Source organism: Acyrthosiphon pisum, chromosome A1 (assembly GCF_005508785.2).
Source record: "Acyrthosiphon pisum isolate AL4f chromosome A1, pea_aphid_22Mar2018_4r6ur, whole genome shotgun sequence".
Classification (NCBI taxonomy): Eukaryota; Metazoa; Arthropoda; class Insecta; order Hemiptera; family Aphididae; genus Acyrthosiphon; species Acyrthosiphon pisum.
The window spans coordinates 72,851,613-72,864,647 of NC_042494.1; the positions used below are offsets into that span (position 1 = coordinate 72,851,613).

Here is a 13,035-nt window from a genome sequence, read left to right on the forward strand (position 1 = left end):
ACTTCATAGGACCGTGAAACGTTCAATTATTTTTTTTCAACGCTTTTATTTGCTCACAAATATATTTATTTTTTATCGTGGTAATTCTGCAGGTATGTTCAGTGAAAACTTGTGTGAATTTAACTAATAATGATTTTGGAATCCCTTCCAAAGGAGGTTTAATAATAACAACACAATAACCGCAATTGAATTTGGAGAAACTTTTAATAACCGATAATTTGCAAACGTTAATATAGGAAGCTTCCCGATCATTATTATTCAACGACGTTTTTAAAAAAATGTTTCACTTCCGAGTATACACCTATTATAAAAAATATAGGTTTCCATTACAAAATCAAAATTATATGGCTGGTTTTCCGGTACCAATATAAAATAAGTGTGGACAAAAAAAAAATCCAATTAAAATGTTGTAGTTACACTTATATCACATATAAATATCATAAAAGAATTATTATTTAAAAAAAAAAATGGATAGTTATAAAAGCTTATTTAGTTTTATTAATTATTAGTAGATTAATAATTATAAGATAATTATATTATAAAGTTGAGTATAAAATTTTTATTCAAATAGTTATATTATTGTGTATAAATTAAATTACGTTATGCTCTAAAATATTTAGCACATTTTTCGTGGAAATTTGATTTTTCAAATTTAGAAAAAACGGAACGAAATTGTTATGATATGCACAAAATATATCGAACGAAATCCAGAAATAATGACCGGACTTCGAACCATCCAATCGGAAGGAACGATGGTGTTTCCGGTAGGCAGATGATTTAGTATCTCTGCCCGGCCCGTTATAGGGATGACGCGGAAGTTCTATTACGCCGGAAGCCGGATGTGGCATGGGGTGGAGGGAAAAATATTGGCTCAGTGTCGGTATGGTCGTTTGGACAACACTCGTGGGAATAGTCGTATAACGTTTATTTATACGTAAACTGGACACGGTTCTTAACTGCGATAAATTTTGTTTTGCCTTTAAAGGTCTTAAGAACTTATGAGTTTACTCGATGAAAATCTGGAAACCCTTTGGCCATATCGTCCAAGAAGTATTGAAGGGAAATAAATGAAAAACGTGTCTTTGCCGCAAGGAAACTAACACTGATGAAATCAATAGTGGCTCGGCCACAAACCAATTTCCCTGACTTCAAAGCCCTCTGGGAATGTTTGCACACGGTGGTGAAATTAAAATTTAACGGTCCTATACAGGAACAACAATAATATCTTGGCAATGCTATTGTGGCGGATACTAATATACTAACTACTTCCGTGTCAAGTTTGGCCTGCGTTAGATATTAAGCATATTTTATAATCCGATATTAAATTAAATCGATATATTTTAATTATATTTTTGGACGGTTTTTTTGTTTGTTCTTTTAAAAATATTAATTATCATCGTCAAACTTTCATATTTGTTACACTTCCGTGGTTTTTTGTAAATAATATCAAAGTTTAAAATTTTATATTCTTCTGTTCCTGGAAATAAAAATTCTATTTGAATATCGATTCAGTTATGTGCAGCGGCTCAAAGTCCATGGATTTTTAATTTATGATTTAAACTGTACCTACTTAGTGTTCTGCATTTAACTTGTAACTTCTATTGATATTGTTTCTGTTTGTGTTCCTTAACCAACATAATTCGAGTTTGTTATCCCTAAAATAACGGTCCAGCAAACAACGATAAGACATTGACTGATTAAAACAATCACGTTAATGGTAATTATACTAAATTGAATACATTATTTGAAAATAATACGCGTCAATGAGCAATCATAATTTAAATTTTCCATGTGGCAATCGAAGCACAACCAAATCCTTTCTATGACAATGATTTAGCATAATATTATCGTTCCTTGGTACTATTATTTGTGTTTGGATTTTTAAATATATTCCTTAATTATAAATTGTTTTTTTTAATGTGTTTCACTAACCAACATTAACATATTATTGTTAACAGTCGTGTTGCTAAAATTACTACCAAATTGTTAGCTTTCCCTTTTCTTTCTCTCTTTCATTTTTAAAAAAATACATTTTCTTATTTTTGTCGCGTTGAAAAAAATGTTTGATTTGTTTATTTGATGTTATTACAATTTATAACAAGCTGTGGCATTTGTATATTATGTACACACTTAACCTTATTATTCTGGGGTATATATACTTAGTATACATAAATAATATGTACATAACCACATATTAAATATTTTCAAATACGAAAAAATATTTTTTTTATATCCTCGTACGTTTTTGTAATATTTATACATTTACATTTTATAGTAGATTATTCAAAATGATTTGGTAACATTTTTCACTGCAACGTTCTCTAGGTATTAGATAATATATTGTGTTATTTCAGTCTCTTGCGTATTATGTAATTTCACGATACATTATTATAAAATCATGTTATTTCGATAAATGTTTTAAAAATAGATAAAACGAATACAAATACTAATATAATATGGTGATAAATAATAATTATCATACTGTTTAGTGTGAAAATCTAATGGTTTTTTTTTTTTTACTCAGTTGGTGCCGAACTTAATATATATTTTTTATGCTTCAATTTGAGATTTGAAATTTCGAATAAATATAAATGACTGTGTGAATGCTGTCAATAAATAACGATTATTAACTATGCGTTTAATAATGAACCAAATATAACCGAAGATAGACACTAATTGGACGTCCGTGGCTTTAACTGTATGCTGGCCGACTTAACAAACGTGAATTCTCCTGGGCATAATAATGAAGTCATTAAAAATACATAACTCTGACTGAGCCCTATCGATGTTTGAATAAAAATCATTATTTTTCGTCCCCTAACTGTTGAATCAACTATGAGCTGTACTATCTTTTATTGGTGAATATATATACCTACTGCGCAGAGCACATTTTTACGAGAACTGGTCACGTTCATAATTTTGATATACACAATAAACTATATAATCACGATATAATTCCGATCTAGATAATACACTATACCTACACTATCCGCAATAGTTCTGATGTTAAATAGTTGTTTTAATATTGTACCTAAACATTTTTTTTTGCCGCGTTACATAATAATTGCCAATATATTCTGCAATATTGTACGAGTGTTATGCCTTAGCAAAACACATTATAATTGTTGAATGTTTTTAAACGTTTTTCTGTAGAAATTAATAATACACAGATCTCTGAACTAGTTTTTCCTACCGTAGTGTATAACCACAGATTATATAAGAGCGGATGGTGCACTTGTGCATTTACTGATAACTCGAACCTACCTCAATGCAGTAGGATAACATACTTATAAAGAATAAATTATTCAACAACACCTATACTATACTTTTTGTATCAAGTAATATGACAATGGTTAGGAAGTTGACGCGAGTGCTTAATATCAGTGATGCGTAGTTTATAATCAGTAGTTTCTCATAAAAATCGTTTTACTCTTATGTGCCTAGTGACGATACTGATATGGGGATAGGTTTTTATTTGCTTACATTTTTGAGAATTACATGGCTTGCGAATAGGAAGTGCACCATAAGTTTTTATATTATAATCTATGGTATAACACCACCTTTTCCCTATAATTGCTAATGTGTAATCCGTCTATGTGGGCAACGGGCATTCCACATTCTGAATGGAATGTGAATAGGTATTGAAATAGTTGTGAGCTGAATATTATATCATTATGCTTATAATATATTATAATATTCAGTGATCGTTGTTCATGTGATTCATCGATAATACTTAAGCTATCACTAATAATTATGGTGTTGTACCTATATAGTTTTTCATATTAGGAATGTACTTCGTAATACTTCAACGTTATACAATATTATAGTTAAATTATTATAAGTATTAGAATATTTTAAAATATTAAAATTTCGATATTATTGTGTAGTCATTAGCCAGATTTATTGTTACCGATATTAATTCAAAAGGTATTACAATATATCGGCATTTAGTAATTTTTCATTTGTATTTACGTTCCTTATTTGTTTGCAAATAAATTACTCAAATTTATAAATAACTGCACAGTGTTGGGTTTTACTACATTTAGAAAATGTATTTAAAATTAAACGTGACAACTTACTTAATAAACAGCCTTTCAAATATTTGAACATTTGCGAGTAAATTATATTTTCTACGTTATTGTATAATTTATAGTTTGTACTATGAATAATCTACGCATAACACGAGTTTAATTTGATTAGTATAAATTAACACCTTTACTTTCGCAGTTAATGTAAATAAATGTATGTTGTCTCTCTTCTAAAATTCAACAAATTGTTAATTATTAAGTTTCAAGCATTTGTTTACTCTTATGGGTAGCATACATTTTAACTATAAGAAAAAGCAAAAACTCGTAATATTTACTTCTTCATAATTCTATTTACCAACCACTTTATAAAACTTTTGGAAACAATTTTAGATTTAACAAATTTTAGAGTTATTTTTCGTATCTTATAAAATGCAAAGTAATGTTACATCACATTTTAATAATATCTACAGTTTTTATATTTTATACTACTACTACTACTACTATAGTACCTATATTATATTTTATTTAATTTTGTACGATTTCGATAATTCGATTAACTAATACAATATTTGCCAACAGCAAAGAATTGGTCGGTTCTGTCTGTTAATGGGCAATTGTCCTAAGTTTATTTCAATTTTCATAAAAGCCTTAGCGGAACAATACGATCAGAAAATTATTAATTGGTTTTTAACATAAAACACGCGTTTTGAAGAAACTTTGTTCGAAGTGGAACAAAGTTTTACCCTCTTCAACAGGAAAATCGTATGAAAAAAAGATCCCTTCAAGTTATTTACGTAAACGCGCCAAATTTACTATTAAATTGTCACTCGTAAACGACTCCTAAAGATTAATTAAAGAAATAAAAAGAAAGAGAATTCTTATAAAAAAAAAACAATCACGACAAAATTCATGGCACAATGCTATTTTTTTTAAAAATGCGTTCAGCTTTTAGCTTTTAGTTGAATAATGGGATTTATGTTTTTAATTATTTAATTCGTTCATCTTGGTAAGGACGTAATCGCGAACTGTACTTGAGGATGTGTTAATTATATATCATATGATAATTATATTATATTGTGTTTATGTAAGTGCCTACATAACTTAGCAAGGCTGGGCAAGTTAATGATTTTTTTTTAACTCAGTTAAGTTAAGTTAATATGCACCAATAACAAAAAGTTAAAAGTTAAAAGTTAATTTAACTATAGGTTAACTCAGTTAAGTTAAAAGTTAATACACACTTTTTGTTAACTTTTTATTAAGTAATTTGTTTATACAACGCTAACATACTTAATTTTTTTCCAACCCAAAACTGAATTATAGACTATAGTGTTTATATTTTATACAGTGTTTCCATATTAGTTAAATTCGAATTATATACATTTTTTACTTTAAACAATTCACGGTAAATATTTTTTGACATGAAAACGAAATATACTGAAGTAGTGAAATATGATAAAATTAAAAACAAAATAAATTAACTTAACTTACTTCTTGAAATGAAAAATTAACGAGTTAATTTTACGTTAATTAAAAAAGAAATTTAGTAAGTTAACAGTTAAGTTAATGAAAAGCCAAAATTAACTAGTTAAGTTAAAAAGTTAATATAAAATTAACTTATTAACTTAACTTTAACTTTTTAACTCGTTAATGCCCAGCCTTGTAACTTAGTATGTATCGTGTTCACGTTATTGACTTTGAGTAAGTATATTAATTTTTTACCTGAATGTAGATCAACAGTTTACTATATCACGCCATTGAATGTTTAAAAATTATTTTATGTGCAATTATTTTGTTCTTTCAGTCTGCTATTTAATATGTTATTATGTTATTATGTTACACACAGCCCTTGTTTTTTCAAATCGAGTGGCTGTCGATATTTATACATAATCCTAAAGAATTGATGAGTATAGGTTTGTTTTGGTTTAATTCCCTCTAGTTACACGAACTGATCTTCCCTACCGGATTGCTGAACACTTATATACATTTTACAGGCCCTATAAAGATACTTATATGACTTGCGTTAAAAACTGCAAACTAACACAATGTAGAAATGTGTTCATCGATTTTTACAATGTCTGAAATAGTAATAAAATAATACGGTACACTATCGCTCTAATAACAACCCTGTTCTATTGAGCGTGGTATTGAAGATCGCATGAGTAGCGAATTATGAGTTAAGCAATTACATTTGTAATATATATAAAGGCCAAATACGAGTAATACGACTCATCGCTATTTCTTAAAAATGATAAAACGTGCGATTAGCCTCTCAACTATGTATTGAGATTTGGAATAGTGGTTTATCTAATGTGCAATAAGAAAGGATTTAAAAAATTTTGTTTTTTAAATATGTTCTCAGATAAGATTTTATTTCGGCAAACAGAAATATAATATTGTTGTGTGTATAATGTATATATTATAATACGGTTGCCATCGGTTGCAGAAAATAAAATAGTTATTAAGATTCGATGTAATTTTCAATATTGTGTTATGTAATAATAATTATAATAATAATAATAATAATAATATTTTATAGCTTATAGAACTGTTATGGAAACTATATTGTTCTTCATATAGGACATAGAATTATTAAATTTGTACATATTATATACGCACTCGCATTATTGAACTTCAACGTGAAATGGTTTTCAAAATCTGTGGATGTCTTGTGTACTTTATCACGATTAACTTGACTTTGTATTATGAGTGCATTACAAACATAGCGCTTCGAGTGCCGTCAATATTCACCAAACACCGTTTGTGGATATCAACATTTGTCGTAGGTTGTGGGTTTGTCAGAATTCTCTACGAATTTTTTTTTTTTGTGTGTGTGTGTTGACATACGCTGGCGAGTGTCAACATTCCCCGATCGTAGTATTTCGCCTGAACTCATTGATACATGTATATAATAAGTACTATATATACTAATATATTCATTAGTTTTTAATGTTTCCGCTGAGTTGTGAATTATGGCTTAAGAAATAACAATGCAATAACGGACATCTTAAATGTTCTTAGATTTTAGAATTCGTCTTACAGTCTGTCTGATATGTTTTTATCAGGTCAATAACCTTATAGTAATATATACCCTATTATTGAAATGGGAAATGAAAAAAAAACCAATAACTTTTTTAAGATTCAAGTGGTTTTGTTCCGCCAATCGAGGACGGTTAACAACAATATATAAAATAGAGAAATACAATTTGTAACAATAAACCTTGATAGCTATTCTTGTTGACGTCTCTTAACATTTATCATTTTTTTTCATTTTGTATATTATCCCTATATACGTAATGTGTATAGGAGGGATACATGGATTTATAAATAAACTATATACCGTTGTTGTTGTCTTCATAGTATATGATAAAACATAATCATAAAGTGTGTACACAATTCGCTAGGTATATAGCATATAAAAATATTATTATTGCATGACATACGTAAGATATAATATTATAATATATATATACATAGATAGATAAGTACATATTTTTATATACGCATTTATATCTTAATACGTTGGCTGTCTGGGATTATCAGTGCTGCCGATGCAGGTAAAATTGTGCATCACTTGCAGTGCACAGTATTTCAACCATTCTGTCCGGACCCCGTTCAATTCATTTTTTTATTATATCAATAATATTATTGTTAATGTTGGTGTGTAAAATAAATGTAATTTGAACAGCTTTAACAAGCCGAAGCTTTGAGTGCTATTTACTGTAACAAATTAGATCTACTTCATCGACTTCGATATATTATTATTTAAATTACAATCGCGCAAGCGTCAAGCAATGCACCGTAGATAACTTGTTTACAAACTGTAACGTATATAAAGGAAAAAGCTCTCGAATAGTTCTTGGATGATGTACATGAAACTTTAAAATATGCAAAACAAATAGTTGGATAGTAAAGTAATTTTGTTATAGACCATACAATTTATCAATGTTGTGAGTTTGTAACCAGCTGTTAGGGTTACCGCTGTATATATCATATTAAAAAAAAATAAAAATAAAAATATATCTGGTTTATTAAACCGATAATTTATTCGGATTGTGGTTCATCAGGGTATTGTGCGTCACTATCAATGCCGTGTGGATGTTCAATTTAGCTTTGTTCAGTGTTTTATCCAGCATAACATTGTGTGGTTTACGCATTGGGTACATTTTAACGTTCAACATTTTTAATGTTCTATGCATAATATAAGTAAATCACATACCTATACTAATATTTATTATGCGATTGAATTTAATACAACATTGCATTACGTCATAATATAGTTGAATATATTATATAGGTATAGCCGTATAGACACCATACTAATTAATACGTCTTTTAATTTCTAAAAATTGTTTTTAAATTCTGCTAATTTCTAGTTGATCAGTGTTCTTCATGATTAGACTATAAGAACATTGTTTTATCTTGTATGAACATATTTTGTTGTGTTAAACGCTATTATAATAGGTATAATTATTATACATACATGTTTAATTTAAAACAAAATTATTTCGATTGAAAACTTAAACTTAATATAATAAACGTGTATAATATATGGGCATACATTAACCAATCATCAAAGTGTAAATATTTGTACTATCTGTCACAAACTTTAGCGTTTAGGTATGTGTAATCAATCGGGAAATCAAATACCTTATAGTATAGCCTCGGTTCAATACAATTATATTAACATTATTATTATTATTTTTTTTATATATAATAATAAATATTTATACTGTGACGTAGAAAATCAATCACTCACATCTGATTTGATTTATGTTACGTCTGCGATTTTTTATTTGGAGGGGGGGGGTACTTATTCGCTCGATGATATCATACTACATCCGTATTTTCATTTACGAAAATCATTTTAATTTATTCGGAATTCGTTAGCGAATACCGTACTCGCATGTCTCCAATAACGGAGCTGTAACAGTATATGCAAGAGAAAAAAAAATACAATTGTATTTTCATTTCATATTTTTTTTTTTCGTAAATGATTCCGTATTCATAAACATTTTTTTTTTTTAAAACGAAGTGCAAACAAAGAGCCTTTTATCTTTATTCAAAATACGGCTTTGTATCACTGCCTCGTCTCATCAGCGTGCTTGTCACTATTGAAAATAATTTGTATTTAAGTTCACGTTGCATGCATATTATGACACTCCATACTCATTGCAAACACAACGACCCCATTTAAAATCTGTTAAACTTGAAAACATTGTACTGCCTACGAAATGTTCACATTACGCTGTATAGATGAATTAAAGTTATTGTTTTTTCTTTGTAAAAATGGAGCTTCCGAGGTTCAGATAATAATTATAAGTATCCTTTATCATGCGATAAAAATCATTATTTTATGTTTGTAATAATATTAAGGATCGGTTCTGTTGACCATAAAATTTGTATTATGTTGTATGATAAATTCAAAATATTTGTATTACATTGTTAGTATTATTATTAATATTATTATTATTATTACTATTGTCAGTTCTTTGTTAAATTGTATCACAAAGAAAAATTTCTTTTCCCATGGTACTCACAATGTTGTTATGGTTTTGAAGGAGATCAATGCTTACCGAGACGAATAAATTCTCAGATAATAATATTTTTATGAAATGATTTTCTTACTGCAGTGTTGATTCGTATATTATTGTATTTTTCTCCTTAAACTCTATCAGACCAATGGTTAGTTTACTTAAAGGACATTTAGTGTTTTAAATTAAATAACTGGTAATTGTTATTCAACCTAATGAAAAAGTTCGATTTCTGATGAAAAAAATCTGGAAAAATACAGTAAAAAACCTAACTATAATAATTTGAAAGCATTTAATTTTCTAATGAGAAACATAAATTGTGCGTGGTCATCGTTTATTTATAAATGGACTTTGAAAATACCTTTTCGTCCTCCTCAAATATTATAATATCTCAATATTCGCAGAAGCTTTTCAATCGATCATATTGGTACCTACTTAATGACTTGTTCAATTAAAATGGAGTTTAACGTCTCGGTGACACAACTCTTTTCACTGTTAACTCACGGCTATCCAAATGATCTGAAGCTTTTCGTATGTACCTTTTACCAATCTTCTAATTGTTTGATTTGAAAAATGACACAAAGCGTATATTATATCATTAATTTATAATCAATGATTATATTCATCATACACGTCGTTATATCAATATTACACTATATAAACATAATTATGGTAGTTAATTTAATGAAACCCTCAATGTGACGCCGTATCAAATTTTTATGAAGATTTTTCATTTATTTTTTCTACAAAACGTATACATTTATATTTGCTCAATAGTGGATAAATATCGATCGTACTATATCGTGTGACGTTCTGCAACGCGATGTATAATATTTTCATGGATCCTGTGGTGCTTAAACCATTTTATTTATTTATTTTTTGTTTTTTTGTTTTTTTTTTTTTTTGTTCAAGTTACGTAAAGTTTCCATATCTGTTAACAATGCTGGAAAAAATTCCAAACTGTAGGGTATACCGTACACGCAATGCGAGCGAACGTGTTATGTACCTAATATATATATTGTTTATATAATATATATAAATATATATATATATATATATATATATGTATATATGAACCTATATAGTATACGGTAGATATATATATATGTGTCCTATAAAATTAAATAATTACATTTTTACATTTGGTTTTTATCGCGCAGACAAAACATGATTGATTTAAATTACTCTTTCGGTAAAAAATTCGATTAAAGTTAAAATAAAAAAATAATAAATGTTTATTCGAGGTTATACATTTTATATGCGTAAGCGTATATCTACCGTCGAAATCGTTCATGTTATATAAACTATACGTACCTACTATATAAATAGGTTCATATATTAAATATTAATTGTATCTATAATATAACACCGAGCCAAAATTTTACACGTTATATACATAGGTAAGACACTATATTATTCTGTGAGGTAAATTTGAAAAAAATAAATGAAATATAAAACACTACGAGTGAAGTCAAAAATCAATATGATCACAATATTTGAATACTCACTATATTTTGGCTTAATTATTATAATGTGAGAATAAAAACTCAGACATCTCTGATGTACATGAAACCAATTAGGAGGATACAAATTTACATTTAAAAATTTGAATATTAATTATATTTTATTAGTTTACGTGCCATTGTGTACCCTACCTACGCTAATTTCAAATGTTCTACCCTATACCCGCGTGGTACTTGTTTACGTATAATATACTTTACCTATGTTATAACAACAGTTTTGGACTTTGTAGAACGTTACGGGATAATGGACGTGCGTACTTTTATTTGCTTAGTTATTTCCAGTTATCCTACAACAATAAAAATAACCGACCGTACACAATAATATAGGTAGGTAGATGTATTTATACACATGTACAAAAAACAACGCACACATGTATAATACATAGAAGTTAAAATGTGTACTCTCGCGTACAAACACTACTGCTCAATATATATGCATTATTTACAACAATATATTACAACTATACTATTCTATACTTACCTTAAATTATCATTAGTTAAAAAAAAAAAAAAAAAAAAACAGAATAATTATTTCACTCTGGAACGCAATTATGTCTATACCTTCTATATATATATATACACACACACATACATAATAATAATATAATATGTATATGAAACCAAACGGTTGACGAATGCCCTTAACGTGCTTAAACCCCCTCCCAAAAAAAAAAAGGTGAAAAAGGAAACGGTTTTCGTGCATGCGTCTTATTAAAAACCCATATAACCCGCACCACTGCCGCCGTAAAAATAAATTTAGCCGTAAAACTATTTCCAAACCTCACGACGTGTGTTTCTCCCAAGTACCTATACCGGCTATACCTTATTATATACACCTGTCGTGTGTGATGTCGTAAATACCAGATCCTATATGGATATTAAGATACCGCGGACGTGTATAATATTATATAGGTACATATTACATACTTTACGAATTTAGCGAAATTACGCGTCTAAGTAAAGTTTTAATCGGCGTGCTGCATGCGCTGTGTGGGTGTGTGATGACATGTACCCTATACATACATCTCCGCCGCCGAAATGCTCTCGAAAACAATTATTCAAAATCACGCCCGTTAAACAGGGACAGGTGTTGTTTTAATCGGATGTGTGGATTTCTGAACAAGTCGCGTTCCTCCGGAAAGGACCGCCACCGGATGCAGATCATATTATTTAAATGAGAAAAGGTTGCCGTGCAAAAGTTCACACATTTCCATATACGAGTTCCAGCGTGTGAGTTTGTGTGTGCGTGTGTGCGGAGCGTGTATGGGTATGAGTGTGTGTACTTTTAAGCCTTGGCCAGTATTTTGTATATTTTTTTGCTTATACGAGCACAAAGCTCGAAATTAATATTTTTTCACCCTAACTTCCACCGCTCGCTTTTTTCTTTCCCTCTCTATCGCCCTTTTTACAAAAAAATAAAAAATAATATATATATTATGCATATATACATATATAATATATATATATTTATATTGAACTATAAAAAAAAACCTGTGCGCATATATATTGTTATTTACATATTGAGCAAAACGACCGTAGAACGGCGGGGGAAATATTGAAAACAGTAATCGACCGAGACCCTCACATGAATTTGTATGAATAAAAACGTAAAGATAAAAATGAATAGATGTTTCTTCAAATATGTATATATTATATCCTCCAGTCTCCTTCGAAAATCCCACATTACATTTGTATAACGTCTTCGTCGTGCATTCCGTATGCGCGTGAGAGTGTGTGTGTGGGTGTGTGTATATACGTGGCGAACTCTAAGGGTATACACGGGCGCGTTCCACTCGCACAAAAGCCACTCTATATACGACGACGTGCCCATTTCGTTGATTAAACCTTCCCGGAAAAATGTCTTACTATATTATTATTATTTACGGCACGCGTGCTCTTAAGTAGCATCCGACGCAGCCCAATTTATTTAAAAAAATAATAATAATATAACAT

At 29.0% G+C, this 13,035-nt stretch overlaps 1 protein-coding gene across 5 annotated transcripts in view; it reads left to right on the top strand.

The window, feature by feature from the left end:
- LOC100163425 (neurobeachin) overlaps positions 1 to 13,035 on the top strand; it is a 171,270-nt gene that overhangs the window by 42,258 nt on the left and 115,977 nt on the right. The window lies entirely within an intron of this gene.